The sequence below is a fragment of the Gracilinanus agilis genome, chromosome 3 (genome assembly GCF_016433145.1).
Source record: "Gracilinanus agilis isolate LMUSP501 chromosome 3, AgileGrace, whole genome shotgun sequence".
NCBI lineage: Eukaryota > Metazoa > Chordata > Mammalia > Didelphimorphia > Didelphidae > Gracilinanus > Gracilinanus agilis.
Genome location: NC_058132.1, coordinates 282,862,483 through 282,876,782, shown reverse-complemented (window position 1 = coordinate 282,876,782; position 14,300 = coordinate 282,862,483).

The following is a 14,300-nucleotide window of genomic DNA, read 5'->3' as shown; positions in this document are numbered from 1 at the left end:
TACAACCCGTTCATAGAGAGGTCATGGGCTAAAGATACAGAGGCAGGCATGTATTCTCAGGCATACCCGGAGTACTGATTTGTTTTTTATTATTATACACATTTGTTTACATAGAGGGTTGTGGGTGGAAAGCAGCTAGGAAGGTAGGTTGATAAATAATTATAAAGATAAAATATTGTTATATTTTATTCACTGAAATGAATAAACTTTTTAATGGTTATTAAATAGGTATAGGCTATTATATTAGGATTTAATAGTAAGCATTTATCTTTTTTTTTAAACTAGAGCATTGGTTGCTACCATTCCTTACCCTTAATCCTTTCTCTTACTCCTTGCATTTGGATAATTATAAAAAGAATAAAGAAAAAAGAAATTTCCAGGCCTAAAGGTTTTTTTTTTTTGAAAGTTTGCTTTAAACAAGATTAGTGCATAGGTTTCTGCTTAATCAGTTAAATCATTGCTCATTTCTAATGATTAAGACAAGTCTCAGAAATCCCCAACACAAAAATAGCTCAACAGATAATTTAATGAAGAACACACCTGAAATCAACTGCTGTTCTTCACTTCAGGAGGAATGAGTTGTTTTTAGTTACTCTGTTTCTATGGAACATGTTTATAAAAGTCATTTTGGCAAAAGCAGTGGCATTTGTACAGATAGCCTTGTTTGCTAGGTGTATATATAATTTATGTAGATACAGCAGATATACTTGTCCATATTTCATTGTGAGGTGTCCAACATTTCAAAGAAAAATGCCCTAGATGAATGATTGACTAAACCCAAAAATGCATAATGCAGCCTTGATTCACAGCTCTGGATACATAGTCTGAATTTTCAGGCAGGAAAATAAGAAAATGCATTCCCTTCTCAATCACCTGGATCTGTTTACTAAGATAAATCATGTTTATAATGCATGATATCAACATATTGCCTAGGTGTGGTTAGGGGTAATGGCCTCTGAGAACCAATGGCCTTCCTTGAAACCGATTAGAAATTCAGAATTATGCAGCCCTGCAAAGGATCAGTATGTTGTAGATTTGTACTATATTGAGATAGAAACATTAAAGTCCCTGAAAGTATGGCTGTTTGGTTATCTGTCTTGCAAGTGTGACAGTGGAAGAAGGAGTTCAAATTTTCCTCAAATCTTCTCTTTTTACATTATATTCCTCCTGACTCCCCTATTCTGACGACAGCCCAACCATCTTCCCAGACACTCAGGTCTATTACATCTTATTACTTACCAGACCCTGCTGATTCCACTTCCACAATATCTGTGCATCTATCCCTTCATCTCAAATCCCAATGCCAAAACCTCTCATTATGTCTTACCTGGTCTAATACGATGCTTCCTAACTGGTTTCACTGCCTTCAATCCCTCTTTTCCTCCTAGGCAGTTTTTGTACAGGTTCCGAAATAATCTTTGGAATACAAAGAATCTCAGAATTGTTGCAGCTGAGAGACCACATAGTCTAACTGGTACTTGAACAAGAATCCCTTCTCTATCATACCATACAGCCTTTGTTTGAGAATCATTAGTGAATGGGAACAAATTTCTTTTTAAACAACCCAATTACACATTGAGAGTAGAAAATCTGACCATGCTACAAAATCTACTTAAAAACCTTCATTGGCGCCCTATTGCCATGATGAAATGACAACTCCTTAGCACACATTAAAGTGCTTCAGAATCTCATTCTAGCCTATAGTCCAAACTCATTTCGCCTTACTCTTCTTCATAAAATTTATATTCTATCCAGTCAAGAATAAAAATTTTCTCAGTCTCACACAGAAACTTTCCTACTCTTTATATTTCATGTTGATCTTTTTCCATTCTTGATAGACATTACCTCTTTGTTTCTGTTGAAAGGCTGAGCTCGCCTCCCACCTCATATTTCACTCTACCAAACACAAGTTATTAATTTATTCAGAATTTTTTAGAGCACATGGTTCTGTGCATTGTCATATTCTATTTTATGTTACACTTATTTATGTAAATGTAGTTTTGCTTCTGCTACAGGAGAAATTCTTAAAACCATTTTTGTGTTATTAATCCATTTGTCCACCTGGTGAAGAGTACAGACCTTTCACAGAATAATATTTTAGTTGTAAAAGTAAATAGAATTACAAAGGAAACTAATTTATAATGAAATAGTTACCAAAGCTTTTAAAATTGTTTATTAATATTTCTGTTGCTATATATGATGTTCTCTTAATTCTGTTCATTTAGCTCTTTATATATTTCTTACAGCACATTAGTATTCCCCTCATAATCATTGTTTCACCATTCCCAAATTGATGGATATCCCCTCAGTTTCCAGTTCTTTGCCACCACAAAGACAGCTGTTCTAAATAGCTTAGAACACATAGGTTCTTTTCCTTTTTCCTGATTACCTGGGGAAATAAACTTAATAGTGATCATGTCTCAGGCATAAAAACCCTATATTAAGTATTAACTCCTTGAAAATAAGAACTCTACTGTTTGTCACCTTGGAGTTGTTGTAAGGTAGATTAATAAATTATTATTTCGGAGGCTTAGTCCATTATGTTCAGCCTGGTATCATGAACATAACAGGTGCTTAATAAATTTTTTTGAAGTTAATACATTTAATTGGACTCCTTCCTCATCCATATGTTTCAGAAGGGTACGATTGTCTCCTCTTCCAATAATTTTGTAGGGATGGGAAGCTTTCTTCCAAAACCACTAAAATAATGCCAAGATGATATCCATGTCTTTAGGCTCTCCCCAATTGAAACATTTCTTTCACTATTACCAGATTAATCTTCCCAAAATTATGTTACTTACCTACTCAGAAACTTCCCTACTCTTTAATTCCCTGCTCTTAGGCACATAAAATCTAAACACGTTAGCTGGTCATGAAAGTCCCTTTACAATCTGTTTCCATGGTCTTTTTTCAGTCATATTTCATTTTTTCCTTATATTCTTTGTTCCTTCCTCGAAATTGGAATAAAATTGAAAAATAATAGCACCTTTTTTCACAGATCTTACATACATTGAGAGCCAGGGTCATATCTCCTAGGTCTTTATACCATAGTACTTAGCATAGTCCTTTGCCTATTATAATCAATATTAATTAGAGAAGATCCTTGGGGTAAGGAATCATAGGAAACTTGGTATAAATTCTTCCTTTGGCCCATATTGACTGTGTGACCATGAGAAAGTTATGAACCTCTCCATCTCCTAGAAACTCTTTAAAATGCTGTCATAGAATGGATAAAAAATTACAACAATGTAAGGCATTTCCAAATGGACAGATGACTGTTGTTTGTCCCTTTTTTCAAAGAAGACAAATGGCATCATGGGGTGATGTCTTGACTTGTGCATAAATTGGATTTAAGTGAAGAAGAATTGAATGAAGTTGTAGGTCTCATTTTCTCTTCCAAAGTTATTAGTGTCTAGTAGACAGACAAAAGTCAAGACAACTGGCATTGATCAGGGATGCAGTAGATAACCTTGGTATCTTCTATATCTGAACAAGCTCCACAGTGCCCATTTCAGCTACCTTCATGGCCATTGAAAGAAATTGCTCCCATCTGCCCAATATGCCAGGAAATATCTTTCCATACTCCGGGTAGACACCTTAACTGACTGATGGAGTTTAAGGCCGGTCAGTTACCCTCAATCTGGTTTAGCCAGTTTGCCAAGATGGTTTTGCCAGGGTGTGCCTTCTTTGAGCCACAGGTGAGAGCTGAGTGAGAGAGAGACACCAGAGATGGATGGATGATCCAAGATTTACTATACACCTGTGACATATATTCCAGCAGCTGAAATCACATTATTTCTTTTTCATGACTATAAGACAGATATTGAAAATGTCCATCAACCAGCTTCTCAAAAGAATGAACAGATCAAAAGACAAGGTATAAAACTGACCTTTTCTGCAACCTTCTCCTTTATGAATATATGCAATTTGAAATAAGACAAAAATAGTGAGTGGGAAGCCATTTTCTTTTTAATTTCTTCATGTATACTTTTTAGCTCTGGAAGAACTCTATTTGCCATATCTGAATTTTTGCACATTATTAATAACAGTCAGGAGGCTAGAACTCCAGGATTATCCTGCTCCCCCTGCTCTTCTTGACAGTGCTTTATTTGAACTATATGAAATTTAGCTGAGTAGTTCTTACTGTAGCTCTTTTTCTACCTGCTGTGGTAAGAAGTGGCACCTAAGGCTATGTCTACATTATTTATACCACTTTGATAGATTAAATCTTAACTGTAACGATGAGCTTTTAAAGACATGTCTGTAAATGTTTAAGGATTCCACAGGTGTTCTTCCTGATGAGTGAACAAAGGCTCCTTCTTTGTGGCTGAAAAACAAAATTAAAATGTAACAAAGTCCTGCAAGCTATAGTTTTTGCTTAAAACAAATCCATGACTGGACATGTCAGACCTATTTGTTTCTTCTGACACATTTTTGAGTGCTGTAAAGTAACATGCATCAGTGGAAATGTTGCTGTGATCATACACTTCTGAAACTAATCTCTCTGATGGTAAAGTCTCATAAAGGAATTATGGGGTTGATATTCTGTCGGTTTCCAATTCTTTACCACCTTCATGGTGCAATATTGATATTTTGCCAGAGAGCAAATGCTTGATGTTGAGAAAGAACTGCGGGAAGGGCTGTAAAGAATACATCTCCATGTTTATAAAATGGAGAGCCATTTCTATGAGGAAAATGACAACTTTCATGGAACAATCAAAAACACCAGTGGCAATGTCATCAGATCCTTTTATGAAGCTGACAAGAATGGAATCAATACATTTGCATGACAAAAGTATGTTCTTCAATAGTAGGTAGGGAAACAGTATTAATACTCTCCATTTAATAAGTGAGAAAAAAGAAGTTAGAAGTTAAGTGATTTGACTAGGGTCACACATTTAGTAAATTGTTGGATTGCTAGGCACTTAACACAGATGCTTCATAAATTCAATTGATTTGATATGAACTGAGATTCAAAAGTCAGAATTCTTAACTCTGAATGAGTCTACACATCATTTCTCGTTGGCAGCCACCTCTGAGTTATTGTATTAGAATTAAGTGATATAAGCCTGTTAGTATAGCCATGTGCTATTTTGTTAAAAAAACAAAAACAACCTAGTTGAAAGGTTACTGGAATATTTAACTAGGCACCAATTAAATTATGGCAGAGGCTAAAGCCCATAAAATAATAATATGCAGACCAACAAAGTTGAAACATACATTAATGGATTCATCAGGAAGCCCTGGATTCAAGACATAGTGGTTTGTGACCATTCGTAATCATTAATTTTTTACCATCCTAGATCAGAGGTGTGAAACTTGCTGCCCAGCCATAAGCAGCCTGCAAAACTCCCAAGTGCAGCATGAAGTAGATTAATATATAATTGAAAAATGTTTGATGAACAAATATAAATACCATACCACACAGACAATGTTAATTTGTAGTTTTCTTCATCTGTGTAGGAAACAATTTGTTATTTACTTTCTTTATCATTAGACATCGGATATTTTCTAAATGAATAGTTTTGTAGTAAACCAGCAGTTTACCAATATCAAAGAAAGGAAAGCCTATACATAAAGCACCTAATTGAGGCAAAATTTAATTAAGGATAATGTAGTCACGTACAACTGAACTACAGTGGATGAGAAAAAGATTATGACTGGCTGCTGGTTCTCTCAGAGCTTCCATGTGTGAAGGCTGTTATTTACTGACTTCCAGGACAGCCTCCTCCTTTTTTGTAATCATTCACTGCAAGGCTCAGTCTTTCCTTTTTCCTCAGTTTTTGCCTTCATATTAGTTGAGTAGATATTCTAATATCCTAACATTACAGTTCCTCAACTTCCTCATTTCTCATGTACTCTCCCACTCTACTTCAGTTACACACTGAAGATCAAACCCTGAATCGTTTCATCACCAAAAGTGTTCCACTGCCACATTCGAGAACTCTAAACTTCCATTATTTGATCATAATCTGGTGTAATTTTTTCACCTCTCCCTCTCCCTTCCAACCTATAACCCTAATTCTTCATCCTTGCCTTTATCTTCAATCCTATTATTTCTCAGTTCTTTCCCAGACCATTAACCCGGAAATGGCTCACTCTCCTGCTCTACCTATCTTGATCTTTTAATGAATCAGTTCAACTCTACATTTTTCCTTCTCTCTGTAGTCCCTTTCCACTGGTCCTAGTGCCGATTTTACCTGCCAAGGCTTAGGCTTAGGTTATCAATTACCACCTTCGTTCCTACTCATGCTGCTGAGTGAAACTGAACAAAACCAAATAACTGTGCCAAATGGGTCAGCTATAAATTAGTGTTACATGTTCTCTACTAAAACCTCATTATTTCAATGTAATCCTTTTAGACTTCCTAAATTGATTGATCATTCCACTCACCAAAGAAATCCTTTTGAGCCTTTTCATCCCTCCTAAAACTTATCATGATACTCCCTTACCTTGTATCCCTCTTAGCTAAGAACTTTGCCTCACATTTCACTGAAAACAAACAAAACATGAGTCCATTTATCAGGAGCTCCCACTTTCCCTCTCTTTCTCATCTCACATAATTCACATGCTTTCCACCACAGTCTCTACTGTCTTAGATGAAGATGTAGCCTTTCTCTTTCCCAGGATAAACCCTTTTGTATGTACAAGTGATCACATTTATACATTCTAGCAGGTTGTCCCTACTAGCATCGATTATCTCACTAATCTTCAATCATTCCTTGTATACTGCCTCCTTCCCTATTTTGTACAAACACACATTTTCACTAGTCTCAGAAAACACTTGCTGTTCCTAACTAGCCAGTCTTGCTATTGGATTGTAGCTCTACATCTCTTAGGGGGCTAAATTCTTTGAGAAGTCATTTTTATTCAATGCCCCTACTATTTTCTCTCTCTCCATAAATATCTGCAGTCTATTATGCCTTCTGAAATCTTCATTCAACTTAAACTTTTCTCTCCAAAGTAACAAGAATCTCTTGATGATTAAATTTAATGGTGTTTTCTGGATCTCCATCCTTGTTCAATTCCCTTTTTTCCATGACACCCTCTTCTCCTTGGTCTTCTCTTTTCTCTAGGTTTTCATAGAATTACTCTTCTACTACCTACATGACCATTTTTCACACTCTTTTTCCTAAGTCTTCATGCAGGCCATATCTACTAAATACAAATAGCCTTCTAAGAATAAGAGTCTAATATCTGTACTACACTTATTCTTTATTCCATCTATACTATAATTTCTGAAAATAATGTATCTGCTTATCTAGAGCTAAACTCTCCCCTAACCTCCAGGTTTTTTTCCCCAATTGCCTATTAGTCCTCTTAAATTGTCCTGTAGACCTATTAAAATTAACATAGTCATAACTGAACTATCATTCCAAGTCCTTCCCTCTTCTTGACTTTCTTATTGTCAAAATCACCACCATCCTTACTCCCATGGGCTATAATATAGGAATTTATGTCCCACGTCTGTTGCCATGTCTTGTCAATTCTACCTTTATAGTATCTCTCATATATGCCTCCTTATCTCCTGTGACACTGCCACAGCACAATCTCCTATCACCTGAAGCCTAGATTATTGCAAGTTTTCTAATTGACTTCACTGTCTTGCTCTCCCTTTTTAATGCATCCTACATTCACCTGTCAATTTGTTTTTTTCTAAAGGTCTGACCATTTCATTCCCCTATTCTATAATTTCCAATGGCTTTCAATATCTTTAATATCAAATACAAGATTGTCCATTTGTCTTTTAAAGCTCCTCACAACTTAAACTCTTCCTACCTGTACAGTTTTCTTACACATTATTCCCCTCTAAATACTCTACCATCCAGTAACTTTGGTTTCCTTGCTGTGCCTTACCTAAGACAATACAATCTTCAAACAAAATGCATATTTATTGGCTGTGCCTGGAATTATTTTCTTTTCCTGTCTCCTTCTCCTGACTTTCCTGGTTTCCTTTAACTCCCATTTAAAATACCACCTTTTACAAGAAGCCTTTTTCCTATTGTCCCTTAAAGCTAATGCCTTCCTTATGTTAATGATTTCCAATTTATCTTGTACATACTATGTATGTATACAATTGTCTGCATGCTATCTCCCCTTTGAGAGCAGAGACTCCGACTACACATTTTGTCTGTATTCCCATTGCTTATAACACTACCTGATACTAAATAAATGATTTGACTTGACCATTTGTTCAGCCATTTATGAAGTGATGGGTACTCTAAGTTTATAAAAAAAAAGTTTATTTGCCTTTATAAAAATAGCTGCTACAAACATTCTTGGATATAGGGACACTTTCTCTTCTCTTTATAGAATAACTCTACTGGTGATATATCTAGATATGCACAATTTAGTGTCTTAAGGGCATAGTTCCAAATTACATTTCAGAATGGTTGGAACCAGTTCATGATTTCACAAAAAATGCATTCATGTGTTCCTTTTATCCATAATCTCCTTTAATAATTCCAGTTCTCTTTTGTTGACATCTTTGCCAATCTGACCTGAAATGGGACTTCAAAGTTGTTTTAATGTGCACTTCTCTAATTGTCTGTGATTTGGAATAATGAATAATTTTTAAAAAATATTTTATTGGGGGCTTGATTTTCTCCCCTATGAAAACCACCTGTTTATGTTTGTTTGAGGGATGGCTTCTGTTTATATACATTCGAATAGGAACAATATAGATGTACATATGTAGTTACAGCATATAGTAGATATTAAATCAAATATGCTGCTAAGGATTTTATACATTTTAATTGATTCTCTTATAATTTAATTGTACAAAAATATTTTACATAATCATAATTGTCAATTTTAATTTGTGATCTTCCACTTCAAAGGTGTCAATTTATGCAGCCTCCCAGTTGCATGTGGCTCTCAGTGTAGATCCAAAACGATCAAAATGTAACTGGGAAATATTTTTAAATAAATAAAAATACAATAAAATATAGAAAAGGATAATATGTGGTTTTCTAAGATAAAATATAGCTTGCAGAGATCCTTATGTATGAATTAGCTGTCAGTTTCTTTTTGAGTTAGATACCACTATTCCATATCACTTATTTGATCCTGAGTTTTCTCCATATTCATAATTATAAAAAGATATTTCTTTCCTTACTCCTATAATTTTTTATGAAGTGACTTTTTACATTTAAGTTATAGTCACATAAGAAACTTTTCCTAGTTTTAAGTACCAAATATTGACCTTATCTTCAATTTTGCAAAATTGTTTTCCAGTTTTCCCAGCAGTTGTTGCTAAATATTGTAATGATTCCACATCCCCCATCAATAGCTTGAGTCCTTGATTTTACTAAACAGTGTGCTATTATACTCATATCCTTCTGGGCCCAATCCTTTCTACTGAGCAATTTTCCTACTTCATAAATTAGTAACAAATCATTTTGATGATTACTTCTCTATAGTATTTTTGATGTAGGGTACTATTAGGCCTCTTTCCTTTCAACTTTTTGTTTTTAACATTCCCCTTGAAATATTTGACATTTTGTTCCTCCATACAAATTTTGTAATAATTTTAGCTCTTTAAAATAGTTATTTAATAGTTGCTGTGGCAATGAATAAGTAAATTGATTTAGATAATATTTTGTTTCTCTTATATTGACATACTCCAACTCCAAGTAACTAATATCTCTCCATTTATTTAGGTCTATCTTTATTTTCTACTAGGCAGGGAGATGGATATAGTATCAAGTCTGGAATCAGGAAGATTAATCTTCATGAGTTCAAATCACCTCAGGCACTTACTAATTTTATAACACTTGGCAAATGGCTTAACCCTGCTTGCCTCAATTTCCCCATTTGAAAAATGACTAGTAAAGGATATGACCAACCTGTCTAGATCTTTGTCAAGAATAGGGTCATGAAAAGTCAGACATGACTGCAATAACTGAATAGCAATACCACTTGCATTTCTCTAAAGAGTGTTTTTTTTCAGTGTATTCATAAAGTCCCATTGTGTACCTTGGACAGTGAACTATTGTTGCTGTATACATACTACATTTATTTTTTTTTTTAAAAAAACCCTTACCAATATTGTGTATTGGCTCCAAGACAGAAGAGTGGTAAGGGTAGGCAATGGGGGTCAAGTGACTTGCCCAGGGTCACACATCTGGGAAGTGTCTGAGCCCGGATTTGAACCTAGGACCTCCCATCTCTAGGGCTGGCTCTCAATCCACTGAGATACCCAGCTGCCGCCCATACTACACTTATTTTTAATGAGATGCTCAATCTCTTTTTGCTTGATTTAATTAGCAATACATAGAGCAATGATTTACATATTATTTAAGAATGATGATGAGTTCTGAGGGATTATCCTGCTCCTATTCTGGTTATTATTTCAAATATTTTTACATGAATCTGTTAAATTGTCTGAATGGACCATTAGGTCACCCAGAAAGTACTAACATTGCTGCTTCTTTAACTATTCTTCTGCATCAATTTCTTTTGTTTATTTCACTGCTATACCTAGCATTATTACACTATAGTAATTAATCGTGGTGATAATGACATCATTATTTGACCATATTTTAAAGGTTTCCATTTTATAAATTCAATACATAAATATGGAGTTTTCATTTTAGGTGGGTACCCTTTAATATATTAAGGAAAGGTAGATTCATTTCTATATTTTTAACAAGTTAAAGCAATCAGGGTAAAGCAACTTGTCTAGGATCATATAGTGATTAAGTGTTTGAAGCCAGACTTGAACTGAAAAAGATGCATCTTCCTGATTCCAGGTCTAGCATCTATGTGCTTCACCATCCATCTCCCTTTTGAACTATTTATTCACTCACTGATAAAATTTTGCTTTTAATAAGGAATTAGAAAAACAAAATGTAGCTCTACAGGTAGTACCAAAAGTCTTAGCTAATACAGATTCAAATAGTCCTAAGGCTTTTGGGACATGCTTTATATTAGGTTGCAATGATATATCTATTTGAGTAGTAGTTGATAGAAGTAATATCTTAGGGAAGGACAGAGGTCCTTTTGCTCTCTTTTATACATGGAAGATCATAGGTACAGAAATAAAAGCTTCTTCCAAGGAGAAGAGAGTACAAGAAATATAAGAAGCAATAGTGAATCACAACAAAAATAAAACATTCTAGAGGAACTGGGTTAAAATACTATTCTGATGTTTACTACCTATGTCACTTTGGACAAGTCACTTCTCCAACTTGTATCTTAGATTGCTCATCTATATAATTGTATAGTTCTCTTTGATTATTTTTTAATTTTACTGTTTAGAGAAAAATTTTTCCATGGTTACATGACTCAATTCTTACTCTCTCCCCCCAAATGCCCGCCGACCCATAGACAATGCGAATTTCCACAGCTTCTTCATGTGTCATCAATCAAGAATTATTTCCATATTATTGAAAGTTGCATTGTTGTGGTCTTTTCAAGTCTACATTCCAAATCTTGTCCTCATCAACCCATGTGTTCAAGCAGTTGTTTTTCATCTGTGTTCCCACTCCTGTAGTTCTTCCTCTGAAATGGGGTAGCATTCTCCTCTATAAATCCCTCAGAATTGTCCTGGGTCATTGCATTGCTGCTGGTACAGAAGTCCATTACATTCAATTTTACCACAGTGTATCAGTCTCTGTGTACAATGTTCCCCTGGTTCTGCTCCTTTCACTCTGCATCAATTCCTGGAAATCATTACAGTTCACATAGAATTCTTCCAGTTTATTATTCCTTTGAGCACAATAGTATTCCATCACCAGCAGATACCACAATTTGTTCAGCCATTCCCCAATTAACAGGCAAACCCTCATTTTTCAGTTTTTTGCCACCACAAAAAGCGTGGCTAGACATGTTTTTATGCATGTATTTTTCCCTATGATGTCTTTAGGGGTACAAACACAGGAATGGTATGGCTGGATCAAAGGGCAGGCATTCTTTTATCACTCTTTGGGTATAGTTCCAAATTGCCATCCAGAATGGTTGGATCAATTCACAACTCCACCAGCAGTGCATTAATGTCCCAATTTTGCCACATCTCCTCTAACATTCATTCCACACTCCTGCTGTCATATTAACCAATCTGTTAGGTATAAGGTGATGCCTCAGAGTTCTTTTGATTTGCATTTCTCTAATTATTAGAAATTTAGAACACTTTCTCATGTGCTTATTGATAGTTTTGATTTCTTTATCTGGAAATTGCCTATTCATGTCCCTTTCCCATATTTCAAATGGGGAATGGCTTGATTTTTTGTACAATTGATTTAGTTCCTTGTATATTTGAGTAATTAGACCTTTGAAAGAGTTTTTTGTTATAAGGATTTTTCCCCAGGTTGTTGTTTCCCTTCTGATTTTGGTTGCATTGTTTTTGTTTGTACAAAACCTTTTTAATTTAATGTAATCAATATTATTTATTTTACATTTTGTAATTTTTTTCTAACTCTTGCTTAGTTTTAAAATTTTTTCCTTTCCCAGAAATCTGACAAGTATACTATTCTGTGTACACCTAATTTTCTTATACTTTCCTTCTTTATATTCAAGCCATTCACCCATTCCGAATTTATCTTGGTGTAAGGTGTGAGATGTTGATCTAAACTTAATCTCTCCCATATTGTTATCCAATTTTCCCAGAGTTTTGGTGAAATACAGGATTTTTGTACCAAAAGTTGGGCTCTTTGGCTTTATCATAAGATGTCATGCTGACATCACATACCCCAAGTCTATTCCACTGATTCTCCCTTCTGTCTCTTACCCAGTTCCATACTGTTTTGATGACCACTGCTTTATAGTATAGTTTATATCTGGTACTGCTAGGCCACCTTCCTTCACATTTTTTCATTATTTCCTTATTCATGATCTTCTATTCTTCCAAATGAACTTTGTTATAGTTTTTTCTAATCCTGTAAAAAAGTTTCTTTGTAGTTTGATAGGTATAGAATTAAATAAGTAAATTAACATGAACAGTTATTGTTTTTCCAATTGTTTAGATCTAGTTTTAATTGTTCGGAAAGTGTTTTGTAGTTGTGTTCATATAATTCCTGTGTTAGTTGTGGTAGATAGATTACTAAGTATTTTATATCGTCTAGGGTGATTTTAAATGGTGTTTCTCTTTCTACCTCTTGCTGTTGTGATGTGTTGGAAATATATAGAAATGTTGATGATTTATGTTCATTTATTTTGTATCCTGCAACTTTGCTAAAGTTGTTGATTATTTCCCCCAGTTTTTTAGTTGATTCTCTAGGATTTTTTAAGTAAAGCATCATATCATCTGCAAAGAGAGATAGCTTAGTCTCCTCATTGCCTATTTTAATACTTACAATTTCTTTTTCTTCTCTAATTGCTACTGCTAGTGTTTTAGTACAATATTAAATAATAGAGGTGATAAAGATCATCTTTGTTTCATGCCTGATCTTATTGGGAAGGTTTCTAATTTATCCCCATTGCATAAGATGCTTATTGACGGTTTTAGATATACAAATGTTTATTATTTTTAAGAAAAGTCCTTCTATTCCTATATTTTCTACTGTTTTCAAAGGAATGAGTATTGTATTTTGTCAAAAGCTTTTTCAGCACCTATTGAGATAATCATAAGGTTTTGTTAGCTTGTTGATATGGTCAATTATGAGAATGGTTTTCCTGATGTTGAACCATCCTTGCATTCCTGGTATAAATCCCACCTGACCTTGATGGATAACCCTCATGATTACTTGCTGGAGTCTTTTTGCTAGTATTCTATTTAAGATTTTTGTATCTTTGTTCATTAGGGAGCTAGGTCTGTAGTTTTCTTTCTCTGTTTTAGATCTATCTGGCTTTGGAATCAGTACCATATTAGCATCATGAAAGGGATTTTGTAGGACTCCTTTGCTTATTATGTCAAATAATTTGTATAGTATTGAGATTAGTTGCTCTTCGAATGTTTGATAGAATTCACTTGTGAATTCATCAGGCCCTGGCAATTTTTTCTTAGGGAGTTCTTTGATGCCTTGTTCAATTTCTTTTTCTGGTGTTGGATTATTTAAGTATTCTATTTCTTCTTCTGTTAATCTAGGAAATTTATATTTTTGTAAATATTCATCCATATCACTTAGATTGCTATATTTATTGCCATATATTTGGGTAAAATCAGTTTTTAATGATTGCCTTAATTTCCTCTTCATTAGAAGTGAGGTCTCCCTTTTTGTCTTTGATACTGTTAATTTGGTATTCTTCTTTCCTTTTTTATTAGATTTACCAGTATTTTGTCTTTTTTATCTGTTTTTTTCAAAGTATCAGCTTCTAGTCTTCTTTATTAATTCAATAGTTCTTTTTCTTTTGATTTTATT